The sequence below is a fragment of the Rhineura floridana genome, chromosome 1, assembly GCF_030035675.1.
Source record: "Rhineura floridana isolate rRhiFlo1 chromosome 1, rRhiFlo1.hap2, whole genome shotgun sequence".
Taxonomy (NCBI): domain Eukaryota; kingdom Metazoa; phylum Chordata; class Lepidosauria; order Squamata; family Rhineuridae; genus Rhineura; species Rhineura floridana.
The window spans coordinates 16162136-16174677 of record NC_084480.1 but is presented as its reverse complement, the minus strand read 5'-3'; the positions used below and the strand labels follow the sequence as shown (position 1 = coordinate 16174677).

General features: G+C 43.8%; 1 long non-coding RNA gene across 2 annotated transcripts; it reads right to left on the bottom strand.

Annotated features, from left to right (window-relative positions):
- Window positions 1–217: 217 nt before the first annotated feature.
- On the bottom strand, window positions 218–9243 carry LOC133375632 (uncharacterized). Of its 2 annotated transcripts, XR_009760266.1 has the most exons (5): window positions 9109–9243; window positions 4542–4635; window positions 3944–4108; window positions 2466–2643; window positions 218–1456 (listed from the first exon to the last, which is right to left on the bottom strand). It is a non-coding gene; the product is annotated as an uncharacterized LOC133375632 (long non-coding RNA). The 2 variants fall into 2 exon arrangements; XR_009760267.1 differs by lacking the exon at window positions 3944–4108.
- Between the last annotated feature and the right edge of the window lie 3299 nt (window positions 9244–12542).

Below are 12542 nucleotides of genomic sequence, written 5' to 3'. Positions count from 1 at the left end.
GGAATGATGAGTTGTGATTGGCTGAGCGTCTGGGTGATTGAAGGTATAAATGAGAGAATGGCTGCTGGAGAAGTTGGTTGGTTGTTGTTGGTTATGGGTTTTGGAGGGGTGGATTTGTGTTTAGGCGGGTAGTGAGGCAGGTTTTAGGACTAAGAGATATAAAGAGAAAACTATATGTAACCACACGCATGTTGACTGAACTTATAGCAATCTTGTTTATTCCTTGTTTTATTAAATAAATAGTTTTGGTTTAACAGCGCACCTGATCCTTGGCTGGGATATTACAGACCAGAAGGGTGGGCAGAACGAATACCAAAGCTGGGAACAGTATGAATGGTGGCAGCGGTGAAGGGATAGTGTAACAGCAGCAGGTATCCAAAGCAACCCAGGGCTGTAATCTTTAAAGGCAGAAAGATACACGGGGGTTGTGGCCTCTAAGTGCACCCAGACACTACGTAGCAATCTGAGGAGGAGACTAAGGCACAGTCTCAGGGCAGTATTATGTTACAGAGCGTCAGGTGGTAGCACCTAGTAGTGGGATTGTGAGAGACCTGCGCTGGGGCCAGTGCGAGAGATCCCTTATGAGACCAGATTCAGAGTAGGGGTCTGACAGAGCATCATTCAGGTGGTTCACAGCTTGTCTGTGAAGAAGAGTGGCGGCCACAGCTGTGGACAACAGGTGCTGCACTTTAAATAATTATATTGATTCTGAATGGAATTTCTGTTGCTTCTTTTATTGCTTATATAGCATTTTATTTTTGTATCCTACATTGTATCCTACGAAATTCAAATTATAATACAATAAAATACAATTGCTACAGCAAGCAGAAATATCATGAAGTGGTTCGCCAAGACCCTCAGCAATTTTCAAGTGGGCCATGGGAAAAACAAGTTTGGGAACCCTGGTCTACGTTGACTGTAGTAGCAGTTCTCTGCGGTTTCTGTCAGGGAGTCTCTCTCTGTCCAATCTGGAGATGCTGGGGATTAAACCTGGGACCTTCTGCATGTAAGGCAGATACTCTACCACTTAGCTTGGAAAAGTTACTTTTTTGAACTACAACTCCCATCAGCCCAATCCAGTGGTCATGCTGGCTGTGGCTGATGGGAGTTGTAGTTCAAAAAAGTAACTTTTCCAAGCTCTGGCTATGGCTGTTCTCCAATGACAGGTGATGGGTGTTGTAGTGTATCGGGTCAGTGTTATTATGACTGTGATGGTTTGAGTATGTCTTTATTGTTCTGCCAGTGATTATTTAGGGCTGCTTGGGAAACACATGCGGGCATGCTCCCTGTGGGGTTTTTCTTCCTGTTCTTTCTTCTTGTTCTAGAATGTTCAGTCAAGAAAATGCTGGCAGCAGAAAACTCTGAGTCCGGTGTCTTTTTTGGCTAAAGGGCAGCAGGAGGACTTCACACTGACAACGAGGATAAAAACATTAAAGCTCTAGGCCTAACTTCATCTCTGAGAGAGAAAAAGAGAGAAAGACTTGGTCACAATGAGTAAAGGAGAGAGAAAAAACAAGGCCACAACAGGAAGGCTAGCTATATTGGAATTATTGATATCTCTGTGCAACAGATGATTGGACACTATGCACAGAGAGGATTGGACAGTATTTTGAAGCTAATGAGAGCTTTGCTGAGAGAGAATTAGTGAAAATAATGCAGGAGCATTTGGTACCAAAAACCATTACTGCTTGCAGAGCGTTTCAGATTCCATAAACGAAACCAGAAACAGGGAGAGTCCATTGCAACATAAGCAGCTGAACTTAAAAGATTATCTGAGCATTGCCAATTTGGTGAGGGGCTAAATGATGCATTGTGAGACTGGCTGGTCTGTGGAATTCTGAAAGAAAGCATCCAGAAAAGACTCTTAACAGAGGCAGACTTAACTTTTAAGAGAGCAATTGAAATTGCTTTATCTATGGAAACTGCTGCCAAAGATGCAATAGAGGATAGCAGGTTCAAACGAACTGTGTTATCGTGGCAAGGGTTCACACACACCAGCTCAATGCAGATTTAGAAGTGAAATGTGCAGAAAATACGATAAAATTGGACATATTCAGAGAGTCTGTTGCTCAGATAAAAGGCAACCAATTGCTAATGACATACAAAGATAAATGATTGAGCCATCACTTAAAAAAAGGTGCAGAAGTGCATGCTATAGAGGAAGAACCTGATAATGGAAGTGAAACAGGGCTAGCTAGCCTGGATATCTATAAAATAAAGGGTGGAATAAGACAAGGAATATGGCTTTACACCAGAAGTGAATGGCAAAACAATATCAATGCAACTGGACACTGGTTCGGCTGTATCGGTTATATCACAGCATGAATTTGAGCAGCATTTCAGACATGCTAAACTAAGGGCTTCAGAACTACAGTTGCAAACACATACTGGAGAAAAAATAATTCCCACTGGAATGACGCCTGTAACTATGAAATATAATAACAAACAAATAATATTTGACTTACATGTTCTGAAAACAGGTGGACCAGCACTCTGGGATCGTGATTGGCTGAGGAAGCTGCAGCTGGATTGGAGTGCCATCAACAGTCTGCACACCACACTCCCTATGTTGGAGTCGACTGAAAGTAAGCTGAAAAAGGTGTTGGATGCTGTTGCACCTGTTTCCAAGCTGGCATTGGCACACTAAGGAACATCAAAGGGGAAATAGTGTTACAGGAGGATGCCACACCCAAGTTTCACAACGCCCATCCAGTTCCATATGCCATACGCCAAAAGGTGGAAACTGAGCTGGCTCTCATGGAAGCCGAGGGAATTATTTCTAAAGTTGATTGGAGCCCATGGGCTATACCGGTGGTTCCCATAGCGAAGAAAACAGGCGCTGTTATAATTTGTGGTGATTTTAAAGTTACCATTAATCCAGTATTATGCACTGAGCAGTATCCATTGCCCAGAATTGAAGATATTTTTCCTAACCTAGCTGGGGGACAACGTTTCAGCACAATAGACCTAGCAGAGGTTTATTTACAAATGGAAATGGAAGATGATTCTAAGATGTTTCTCACCATAAATACACACAAAGGGCTATATCATTATAACAGACTTGTTTTTGGAACAGCATCAGCACCAGCACTTTGGCAGAGAGCCATGGATCAGCTGCTACAAGGCTGTCCAGGCATTCAGTGCTATTAAGATGACATCATTGTCACCGGAGAGAATGAGATGCATCTACAAAACCTCAAGACAGCTCTGCAGAGATTGGCAGATTATGGACTCAGAGCATGATGTGACAAATGTGAGTTTTTTAAACTTAGCATTATATACTGTGGTCACACTATTGATGTGCAAGGCTTACACAAGTGTGCAGACAAAATCTGAGCAGTCATAAATACTCCAAGGCCAAAAGATGTGTGCCAGCTATGATCCTTCTTAGGATTCATTAATTATTATAACAGATTCCTTCCAAATTTAGCTTCTGTGCTACACCCCTTGAATACCTTGTTACAAGTGGGGAGAACATGGCAGTGGATGAAATAGTGAGAACAAGCTTTCAAGGAAGTGAAGAAAATGGTGACATCAGATACTGTGCTCACACACTATAACCCACACCTACCAGTGAAACTAGCTTGTGATGCTTTGTCCTATGGCATTGGCGCAGTTATATCACATGTCATGGAAGATGGCAGTTAATGTCCAATAGCCCTTGCATCACATTCACTCACAGTTGCAGACAGAAATTATGCACAGATAGACAGGGAAGCACTGAGTTTGGTTTGGGGGAGTGAAATGTTTCAATCAGTACCTATATGGGAGAGAGTTTACCCTCGTCACTGACCACCAGCCACTACTGTCCATCTTCAATTCACAAAAATGTTAGCAGCTGCCTGAATACAGCAATGGCCATTGTTTCTGGGAGGGCACCAATACAGAATAGAATTTAAGACGACACACAGTCATTCAAATACAGATAGATTGTCTCGTTTACCTCTAGTCTAGAGGATCAAAAATCCGAGGAATACGCATCAGATGGAGATTCTTTTGATATGTTTTCTCTCACTGAGAGTGAGAGTCCATCACAGCAGAGATGATACAAAGAGAAACTAGGAGAGACCCCGACACTGTCACAGGTCTACACAGCAACCCAAAACGGCTGGAATAAACAACAGAAATCTTGGTTCATGGAGTTGTAGCACTGCCGTGAGGAACTTATACTTAGCAGTGGTTGTATTCTGTGGGGACTAAGGGTCATCATTCCATCCAAGCTAAGAGCTTGAGTGTTGGCGGCGCTACATGTTGGACATATAGGAGTAGTAAAGATGAAGACATTAGCCCATAGTTCTGTTTGGTGGCCAGGAACAGACCAACAAATCTAACAGCTTGCAATAAATTGTTCGGGTTGTCAGCATGTCCAAAAGAATCCAGAAACAGCCCCACTTCATCCATGGGAACGCCTGCTTTGCCCTGGCAGAGATTCACATAAACTTTGCAGGACCATTTCTGGGCACAACCTTTTTAGTTGTGGTGGATGCGTATTCCAGGTGGCCAGAAGTGTTTACAATGACTTCAACAATGGCCATGCATACCATAGAGGTATTTCGAGACCTCTTTGTAAGGTGCTCCTGAACATCTGGTGAGTGACAATGGACCGCAATTTGTAGCTGAACAGTTTCAGCCATTCTGAAAAAGAACAGAATTAGACACATAACATCAGCACCATATCGTCCAGCTGCAAACGGATTGGCTGAAAGGTTTGTTCAAAGCTTTAAAAATGCTTTGCAAACAATGTCGGGGGGAAACATCACACTGAACCAAAAGCTTGCAAATTTTCTATTTGCATACCTCAAAGCTGTATATGCAACAACAAACCAAGCACCTGCAGTGTTGTTCTTGAGTCGTAGTTTGTGTTCAAGGTTGGATCTTAAGTCCAATTTGAGAAGTGTTCAGGACAAACAACTGAAACAAGTTGAGCAATCTTCTCATGAAGAAGCACAACACTTCACAATAGGACAACCTGTTCTAGTGGGGGACTACAGAGGAGAACAGAAGTGGGTATCTGGGACAATAAAAGAAAGGACTGGACCTCTCTCTTATACAGTAGAGATTGCTCCCAACATTTGGAGATGACACATTGACCAGTTGAGGAAATCAGGGGTACAAAATGAAGAGGTAGCACCAGACATGACCGGAGTTCCAACTGCAATTTCTGAGTCACCACCTTCAACATCTGCCCTCGAAGAAGAAATTTCTTTGAATATTAGGCAGGTGCCATCTCTGCTATCTTTTCGGCGCCTTTTGAAGACTTTCCTCTGTCAACAAGCCTTTTAGGTTGAGACCTATCCCAGTCTGCATCTGTGTTAGAATTGCTTAATATGTTTTTTAATAATGTTTTTAACCCTTTTTTAAAGTTGTTTTTTAAAACAATGTTTTTAATGCTGTTTTAACGTATTTTAAGATCTGTTTTTATGATGTTTTAAAGTGTCTTTAGCGCTTTGTTTGCTGTCCTGGGCTTCTGCTGGGAGGAAGGGCGGGATACAAATAAAATAATAAATAAATAAATAAATAAATAAATAAATTTTCACCAGTGGTTGTTCCAGTCACCGGTACCACCAGACACATCAAGCGTTTCTGCCTGTGATGACAGACGCTATCCTACTCAAACAAGAAAGCCACCACAACGCCTAAATTTGTAGAGATAATATGGGTTTATATCCAGCGGAGAGGAGTGCAGTGTATTGGGTCAGTGTTATTATGACTGTGATGGCTTGAGTATGTCTTTAATCTATGGTTCTACCAGTGATTATTTAGGGCTGCCTGGAAAACACATACTGACATGTCCCCTGTGGGGTTTTTCTTCCTGTTCTTTCTTTTTGTTCTAGAATATTCAGTCAAGAAACTGCTGGCAGTAGAAGATTCTGACTCCTGTGTCAGCTGGGCTAACATGCAATGTTTTGGTCTGCCATTTTAATTGCCAAGTTGGACTTGCCCCGTGGGCCGGACTGCAAGCTTCCTTTTTTTTTTAATTGCATCTGAAAATGATTGCTTCATGACAGAGGTAAAGATTGAACCTGCCCCTTAACCGCTATGCTAAACTGGCTCTGGATGCAAGCGACAGCTGCCCCCAATCAACACCAACACTTAACACCTCGCTAGTTTTTAAGGGCTATTGGAGGCTGCCCAAAGCATTCACAACAACAGCAATCGTGTTATGCAACAGCGCAGCACCAACATCTCCTCATAGGATCCAGATATGCTGCTATCACAGGCAGGGAGATGAAATTCACTCCCTGAAGCAATTTTAGGGAAGGGAGGAGGGGAAAGACAAATGCTGGGCCCATGATTCCAAGCCCCTGTGCATTTCTTTTAATCAATCCAACCTGTAATAAAACTGGCCTATTACTCAATTTTAAAACCCCTATTAAGATTAGTTCTGTTTCCCAAGAGGGGAAATATTTAAATTGCTTAAGCTGTTTATATGTGCCACAGCCGCTATAATCCAGCAGGCTAGTTCTATCCTAAACATGATGAGGAAAAGGAGAACAACAGCAGCATTAAATTATTATGATAAATTATTATGAAAACTGCCCCTAACTCTTAAAACAAAGCTGACGGATGCTGGGCCTTTTGGCCTGTCCAGGATTAGGTCTAGGGATGCCATCTTTTCTAGAAAAAGCAAGCTCTTACAAATTCTGAGGTGTGGGGTGGCAGACAAGACAAGAAAGAGGAGGGCCAAAATTGAAGAAGCAAGCCAAAAGCCACAGGAGATCAATGCACAGCAACCTTCATTGCAGTCCACACACACCCCCAAGCTTACACACACACACACCATGGAGAATATTGTTGCCTCCCATTAATCCGACTATGGACAGCTGTTTAGTGGGCTGGACGGGGAGTCAGGGGTACGATTGTGGAGGAGGGGGATGCATTGGTAGGGTTAGCCTTGCCCTTCTTGTGTGCAAGAATCAGGCCCAATCTGCACTGTACATTTAAACCAGTATCCTACCACTTTAAACAGTCATGGTTTTCCTCTAAAGAATCCTGGGAAGTTTAGTTTGTAAATAGAGTTGTTAGGACCCCTGTTCTCACTAACATAGCTACAATTCTCAGAGTAGTTTAACAATCAACCCCGTTTCCCTGGGTACACTGGGAACTATAGGTCTGTGAGGGTAATAGGGCTCTCCTAGCAACTCTCCGCTCCTGTAACAAACTATAGTTCCCAGGATTCTTTGGGGGAAGCCATGACAGTTTAAAATAGCATGCTAGTGCTTTAAGTGTATAGTGCAGATGAGGCCTTAGAAAGAGCGCATGTGTTAATGGCCCCACCCACCACCAGGCCAGGGCCCTCTGACCCACCACGTGTGCCATCACATGAGGGCAAGAATGTCACCTGCCACTGTCCTAAGGTAAAGCAAGACAGATAGGAAATTTAAAAAAGGAAGGCAGAACACTAGAAGGGAGGTGAAGGCGGAGGCCATGTTGGGTAGTTGCAGGCAGCGGAACAGTCCATAAGGCACAGTCAAGTAGCCTAAGAGCTTCCCTCACGGACCAGCATCCAGAGTGATCCTTGCTGGATCAGGCCAGTGGCATATCTAGTCCTGCATCCTGTTCTCACAGTGGCCAATCAGATGCCTTTGGAAAGCCGGAAAGCAGACAGATCAGTGAAGAACTGAAGCATGCTGGGAAAGTTATATCATCAGAATGTCAGAGATGGGACAGTGGCTCTGGTGGCAAGGACCTGGCACCGGGTCTGTGCAGCATACAGCCTTGTGCCAACAGCTTTGGGTCTGCTCCTGTACCTAATTGTGGGACCCACCCCAAGTTAGTTAAAGAATCACCTTCAGCCCCATGAAGCAGCCTGCCGCTGTGTACACACCATCCATTTAAAGTGGGGTGGGGAAACCTTTTCAGCCCCAGGGCTCCCACCCTGTGGGTCAACTTTGACAGGTGGGTGGGGCAAGTCACCTGCCAATCACATGATGTCATCCTGCCCCCCTTCAAAATCCCTTGCACAGGGTTCCCAGGCTTGGGAACCACAGTGCAAAGGCGGTTGCCAGTCCTATGCCTTGCAAGCCACTTCAAGCTGCTCTTTTCAGAGGCTGAAATTGGAGATTGAAAGGAGCAGCACAGGGCAGCTTTAAGGAGCAGCGCTGGGAGGAAGAAGCAGTCTCCATGAAGTGGGAAACTCTACTTCCTCCTTGAACCAGGCACACACCCACTCACCCATCAGCTGACGGGCAGGTGGGAGGATGCGTCACTCCAGCAAATGACCAACTGGGAGCCCCCGATTGTTGCTTTGAAGCCCCACCCCACACTGGGCATCATGCATGACATCATGTGCTTGGTGGGTGGGCATGGCTTCCCCAGATCAGCCTGGCAGACCAAATGGGGAGGCCTGGCAAACCAACTTTGGGTCACAGGCTAGAGCTTTCCCATCCCTTTTTTTAAAGTACATGACTTTCCCCAAATAATCTTGGGAACTATAGTTTGTTAAGGATGCTGAGAATTGTAGCTCTGAAAAGAGTATACTAGTTCCCAAGATTCATTGGAGGGGGAGCCATGTACTCTATTTTATTTATTTATTTATTATTTGATTTATATCCCGCCTTTCCTCCCAGCAGGAGCCCAGGGCGGCAAGCAAAAGCACTAAAAACACATCAAAACATCATAAAACAGAACTTAAAATACATTAAAACAAACAACTTTAAGAACATTAAAAAAAAAGCTTTAAAAACATCTTTTAAAAGGGTTAAAAACATATTGTTCAAAATAAAAAAAAAATATTAAAAGCAATTCCAACACAGATGCAGACTGGGATAGGTCTCAACTTAAAAGGCTTAAAAGAGGAAAGTCTTTAATTGCATAGTGTGTGTAGGCAGCCTAGATACTGAACTCATCTTCAGAGGCTTTTTCCAAGTGTTGCCACATTGCAAAAGTTAGGCGAGTGGCTACCAGGGGCCAGGTTTTTGTGGATGCGATGCCCCCCCTTCTGGCATCTTCTCAGTTCTGATACCCCACCTTCCCTCCCTCTTCTCTCTCCCAGACTGTCTATCCCAGAAGTGCCATCTTCTCCCCCCCCTTTCAATCACTTTCCCACAAACTGGTACCAAGGAGACCAGTAATGTGCCCCATGGCCCAAGTTTAACAGCTACTTACGGCTTTCTTTCTTTTTTGCAACTCCCAAGGACAAGGCTTCATAGCCAAGAAACATTTGTGAATTTCCAGAAAGGTTAATCTGATCTGTTGGGCTTGAGCTAAGCTAAAACTATTAATGATTAGTGCTATGGTTTCTGTTAGGGAAAAGCGGCACACTGCGAGCGACTGCTATGCCAACAAATCTTTTAATAGTGGAACGGCATGTCCTTCATGAAGCGCCAGCCTCTCTTGACACCTGCTTGGCCTGTGCAAGACGCGGGGTGGGGAGACGTTTAATTCACCGAGATTCCTCGATTGCACAGGATTCAGATCTACCCTGTTCAGCCTGCGATAGCAATACAGCTCTTCCAAAGTTACATGGGAGAAGGGATCAAACTGTAGGCAGATGATGAGCAAGACATTGACCTCCCTTCCTTAGGGAATGTTTTTAGCTGCCTTATGGAGTCTGACTGTTGATCCTTCCAGCTCACAATTGTCAATACCAGGGGCGAGGCAACAAGGCTTCTCCAGACCTTTTTATCTGGCCCTTGGGACTGTTACTAGCCCTCACTCCCTCTTCCCAGGTCACACCCATCGTTAACCCTGCATCACAGCCTCCTAGTGTTTTTGCCTGGATGGAAGACAAACGGATGTGTGTAGAAACTAGCCTACTGTACAAAGATAAAATTTGCATGTGTTGCTCTGTCTACTTTTCCCTCTGGCCCAGCCAAGAATGCAGCCCTCAGGCTGAAAAAGATTCCCCACTCTGGTCTACACAAACCGGCGGCAGCACATTTTCAGACAGTTTTCGGTCCCTAACTGGAGAGATTGGACCCCATACCTTTTGCATGCAACGCACGTGCTCTGCCAGTGAGCTACAGCCATTGCCCAAATTCTGTAACGTCTTCCAAATAAACCCACAAAAACGACTAGCATGTATAGAGACCTATGTTTAAATGGTGTCTGTGAAGGTAGGGAAGCTCCTCTGCGCAGGCTAGGGGGAAAAAAGGTCTTCTAACAAGTGGACTGGTGGGCTTGTCTACCAGGCATTTCTGCAATGGCCATTGAGAAGACTTTCCTTCCTCCACACCTAGCCTAGAAAGCAAATGGTTTAAACAGAGGACAGATAGACCAATCTGTCCCTCCTGTGCCAGCCTGCTCCCTTGCCTGCACAGAATTCCCACTCCCCTATGGCTGCCAGGCAAATTGTTTGTTTATTCATTAGATTTCTATCCCGCCCTTTCTCCCAGTAGGAGCCCAGGGCTGCAAGTTGTTAACCAGAAGGCTGATGTACCAGAACTGAACCCCATAATGTCAAGGTCTTTCAAACCTCTGCTAGCCGAATGAAAGTTGAAGGCACCCCAAAACCAACATCTTACCATCCTCAGTAGTAGAGCATTTGCTTTGCATCAGAAGGTCCCAGGCTTAGTCGCTGTCATCTTCAGGTGTAGGGCTGTGAGACTTCTGCCTGAAATCCAGGAGAGCTTCTTCCAGTCCGTGTAGACTGGGAATTGCCCGTGATCTGTGGACCACCAGTGGTCTGCAAGCTTCATTCATGTAATCCACAGCATGCCCGCAATAAATGTTCATATTGATTTTTAACTGTATTTTTGTTCCTTCTTTTATTTCATATATTGTATTTTATTGTTTAACCTTTTAATTCCACAGAAGTCAAATACAGAGCCAGTGTGGAAAAGTGGTTAGAGTGTTGGACTAGGACCTGGAAGACCAGTGTTCAAATTCCCACTAGGCCATGAAGCCTAGGGCCAGTCACTGTCTCTCAGCTTAACCTACCTTGCAGGGTTATTGTGAGGATAAAATGGAGAGGAGGAGGAGAAACATGTACACCAACTTGAGCTCCCTGGAGAAAAGGTGGAATATAAATGCAATCAATCAATCAGCAAGACTATCAGCAATTTACAAGTGGTCTGTGGGGAAAAAAATTTTGGGAGCCACTGGTGTAAATGATACTAAGCTAGACAGATCAATGATCTGACTCAGTTTAAGACAGTGTCTCATGTTTCCTGAAGAACAGACAGCCCAACATGTTTAAAACAGAATTTTGATCAGCCTGAGAATAGTACCGTTTATATAATTTGAACACTGGTTAATGTATGCAAAGTATTATAATGGATACACCCTTATAATCATAAACTGCATTCCCTTACCTTTTAAGAAGGGATCAGAGTGAACAATAAAAGCCACCAAACTGGCCAAATCCTGGTCAACCAAGTTTATTCCTTCCAAAACAAATGCTAAGGATGCAGTAATGTTAATCCACCAGATGCACCAATGGGTTGCGGGACAAACTTTTGGCAGAGAGGATAAGACAGGATTTAAGAAGCTAAAGATAACATGTTATGTTCTCAAACATGTGTCCCAAAAGACCTGCCTTTTTAATGGCTTTAGACTGGGGCACAATCCAAAGTATATTAAGCATGTTGAAAACGCCACTGAAATCGATAGTGCTTAAATCAAGAGCTAAGGCACATAAATGTTAATGAGATTTAGGCAGTTGTTTTATGATTGTGGAACAATCCTCCCCAAAGAGGTACGCCTGGCACCTACACTTCTATCTTTTCGGCGCCAGGTAAAGACCTTTTTATGCTCCCAGGCATTTTAATTTTCTTAACCATTTTAATCTTTTAATCCGTATTTTTTAATTTTTGTCGTATTGTGTTTTTGTAGTGTTTTTTGTTGTTTGTTTGTATATGTTTTTATGATTTTTATTATGATATATTGTATTTTATCTTGTTTGTTCACCGCCCTGAGAGCTATTCTGCTAAGGGCGGTATATAAATTGAAATAATACATAAAATAAAATAAATAAATAAATAAAATGATCTACATGTAGGGAAAAGGCAGACATGATGTGCCTATTCTTGGACCATTGTAATGTTACAAGTTAAGAGAGGCATGCTAGTGAGGAGCATGGGGATTGGGGAGGGACCCAACATGCAAAGTTTGGGTAAAGACATCGAACATAAGAAGTTGCCTTCTACTGAATCAGACCATCTACCATTGTCTACTCTGTTAGATTTATTTACAATACCTCAGTTAACAAATCCTCCAGGAAACAAGCTTCTTGTAACAAAATCTTTTTTGGGTGAGGGGTGTGGGCGTACACTCTGACATAGTCAGAATGTAGCTTCTTCTCTACTGGATTGGGGCCGCTGCAGGCAGCTCTCACCCATGGCTGGAATAGGGCTCCTTTCAAGGTGGCGCAGGCACCTCCACAGTAAACAAGTGCTTCAGGTGCCCTGGAAGCACTGTTTACTGCAAACACATCTGCTCAAGTGTAGGGGAGAATGGTGGAGAGGGAGAGAAAGCATAGGCTGGTGGTAGTAGCTGCCCCTTGCCTGCCTGCTCGAGTGTATGGAGAGAACTGTGCTCAAAGCTTTAGCTTGCTGTAGCAAGATGCTACATGATCAGATAAAAAGGGCAAGGCAGGCATC